Source organism: Tupaia chinensis, unplaced genomic scaffold (assembly GCF_000334495.1).
Source record: "Tupaia chinensis unplaced genomic scaffold, TupChi_1.0 Scaffold000093_1, whole genome shotgun sequence".
Taxonomy (NCBI): Eukaryota; Metazoa; Chordata; class Mammalia; order Scandentia; family Tupaiidae; genus Tupaia; species Tupaia belangeri.
In genome coordinates this window covers 11,133,588-11,136,605 of record NW_006159555.1, presented here as the reverse complement: position 1 = coordinate 11,136,605, position 3,018 = coordinate 11,133,588, and the positions used below count along the sequence as shown (strand labels likewise).

At 55.8% G+C, this 3,018-nt stretch overlaps 1 protein-coding gene across 2 annotated transcripts in view; it reads left to right on the top strand.

Moving 5' to 3' along the window:
- CNTFR (ciliary neurotrophic factor receptor) overlaps nt 1-3,018 on the top strand; it is a 40,678-nt gene that overhangs the window by 10,336 nt on the left and 27,324 nt on the right. The gene's annotated exons all lie outside the window — the stretch shown is intronic.

Here is a 3,018-nt window from a genome sequence, read left to right as displayed (position 1 = left end):
GGTGAGCGCACGCGCCCTATAGGGAAAACCTCTTCAAAAAAAAAAAACCCAAAAAAAAAAACTCAGGGCATCAATCAGAGAGGACCTGACACCCTTTCCTTCTGTTTCCCATCCTTCCTTCTTGAACTTCCTGAGGTTTTTGGCCCCACTTGGCTGGGACTTTTCATGCCCCTATGCTAGGCCCAGAGAAGAGAAGAGACTTACCCACAGTCACACAGGCCAGGGCAAAACGAGGTCAGGAAACTGGGTTCTACATTCAGAGGGGCCGACTCCCTAATGTGGAAGTATGTTTCTGTTTCCATGTCCTCTGCTTCTTCCCTCTCTGTCCCCAAAATATCTTTTTGGCTTGATTGGGGGAGCAGCTGGACTTGGAGAAGATGAGATGGGGGTCAGAAAGTCTAGAATCTTCTGGGGCCAGCTGTGGGGCTGAGCTCGACTTTTCCCATCTCTCATTCAGCCTGGGCAAGGCCCTGGATTGGCAGCCCAGGGGTGGGGGTGTCCAAGGAATTGAGGCACTGGAGCGGAACGGAAGGGCCTATTGTCCAAAACCCGCCAGAGGCCCACAAAGGCCAGGGCGGGCTTTTCATCTCAGCTCCCAAACAGACTGGCCATTTTCCCGGCCAGTGGGGAGGGGGTGCACTAACCCTTCAAAACTAGGACTGGGGTGTTGTTGAGGGTGGAGTTGGGGTACCCCTGGCTTACACATGGTCATAAAAGGGGCTTAAGATAGAGCTGGAGTCCAGGAGAGAAGGAAGGCAGGCCCGAGATGGCTCTAGAGAGTTAGTTAAGCTTTCTGTCTTACTTTTCCCAGAGGACCCAAGGACATACATAGGGTAGGGTGTCCTATAGGCTAATAGATAATATTCGTGGGGGCACACCTGAGAGAAGTTGGATGGCTTATTGGGAAAGGGGGCTCCGAGCTGTGAAGGGTCCATAGTCCTCCCCTCCAAACTGGCAACACCTTAGGACTTGGGACAAGAACTAGAGAAGGACTAGTGGTCAGGGAGAGAATGGACTCCCTACAGCAAGAGGGACTGAGGCCAGACAGCAGGAAGGACTTCCTGCCAGTGAACAGTAGCTCAGATGCCCTGACCCTGTCCCTGGAGATCTTGGAGGATCGGAGAGAGCAGGGGAGCTGGAGAACACCCCAGGGGCTCAGGCGGAGGCAGCTTCTGTGGGGGCCCCGAGGAGGAGGCCTAGGAGGGAGGACTTGGCAGTTCTGTCCACCCTCCCCCAGCAGCACCTCAGCATCACTTTAAAAACAGCTTTTTAATTTAACAAAGTGGATGAAAAACTGTTTTTGGAAATAAAAGATATCTGCTGACTCCCAGACTAGCACTCAGACCTTGCAGAGAGCCTCTCTCTGGGTTTCTCCTCACTGCTGGTGACTCCTTTCCTCTCTCTCTTTTTTTGTTTCTTTCTGCTTCTTGCAGGGAGGGGGAGTAGTGGTGCAATTTCCCTTTGGCCTCACATCACCCCCTTCATTTAAGCCTCCATGGGAGTTTCACCCTCTGTCTCTTATCTCGGTGTCTCTCTGTATCTTTTCCTGCTTCCCATCTCCCAGTCTCTCTCTTCCGGAGCATCTCTCTATACTGGTTTGTCTCTGTCTCCCAGCCTGTCTCAATCTCTGTCTCCCTTCACCCCCCTCCTTCTCCCCCAACTCCAGCTCTAAATGGGTCTATTTAAAACGCCCGACGCTGCCAAGTCAGAAAAGCGTCTCCTGATAAAGCACATTAGGCGGAGGGAGGGAAGAGGAGGGAGGAGAGAGCGGCGGGCGGACGGATTGATCCAAGCCCGTAACCCCATTAATCAGGCAGCGTGGATCCCCCTCCCTCCTTCAGCTTCAGCCCCTTCTGAGCTAAAAGCCCCTTAAATATTTATCACCCCTCCCCCACGGGACAAGTGTGTGGCCCTGGTGTGAGCATCCCCAGCTGCTTGGTTCCCCCACCCCATATGCTTGTGCACATATATGTGCATGCTCATGTGTATATGCACCGGCGTGCACACCTGGCAGGCCCAGGGCCGAGCCGCTGACTTGCCCCTCACCATCTGGGCAGCCTGGTACCTTGGGCAGCCCCTGGGGACTCTAGGAGTCTGGCTGGTCTCCCTATTCTGCAGGGTCAGGAGAAGAGCCTGGGGTTCCTCATTTTCACAGAATACAGAAGATAAATGGGTGGCATTACACTGTCATTCCCAAAGAGGAGGGCAGGGTGTTAGGGTTCAATTTCACAGATTCCTCCAAGTTCCCAAGGCAGGAAGTAACTTGGAGAATAGACTTGGTTGGGGAGAATAGACTTGGAGAACAGACTTGGGTTCCTAAAGTGCACGAAGGTAACTTGGAGAGCTGACTAAAGTTCCTCCTTTATCCTCAGAGGACAGGAATATGACTTGGGGGTGAATTGGGGGCCTCTGGTACCCCAAAAATGCAAGAAAGTGATAATGAGCTTTGGGTGGTTCCCTTCACCCTAGAGAGTAAAAAGGCGTCCCAAAACTGGGACTGGGTCCCACACCTCACCCCTTGTTGATACCCTTTGGGTGCAGAGATCAGTCCTGAGACGGGCAGGGGTCTGCCGGGATTGGCCTGAGGCAAGTTCACCTTGGGCAGAGGGAGGCCCCAGCCGCCCTTGGGTGTAAGGAGGGGCCAGGCCATGGAGCCGGGAGGGTCCCTTCCCCTTCCCCTCCCCCAGCATCAAATGCCACATCTCCTCCTGACTCAGACAATTAGATTCAAAGGATGACCTCACTGCATGCCGTCCCTCACTCGCTCCCTCCGCTAGCTCGCTAGCTCGCTCGCTCGCGACGCGCTCCTTCCTCCCCTCCTCCCGGCCCGCTAGCCGCCTAGCTTGCTTGGGGCTCGGCCCGCGTCGCTCACGGCGCTGCCCGGCCCCTCGCCCGCCCGCTGGGACTCTGGGTGGGGGGACGCTGTTCCTGCCTCCCGGGCCAGCCAGGGCTGCCTGGGCCGCAGCCCGGAGCCCCGAGGACCTGATGCCCGCGGGCGGCCCGGGGGGACACGGGGCG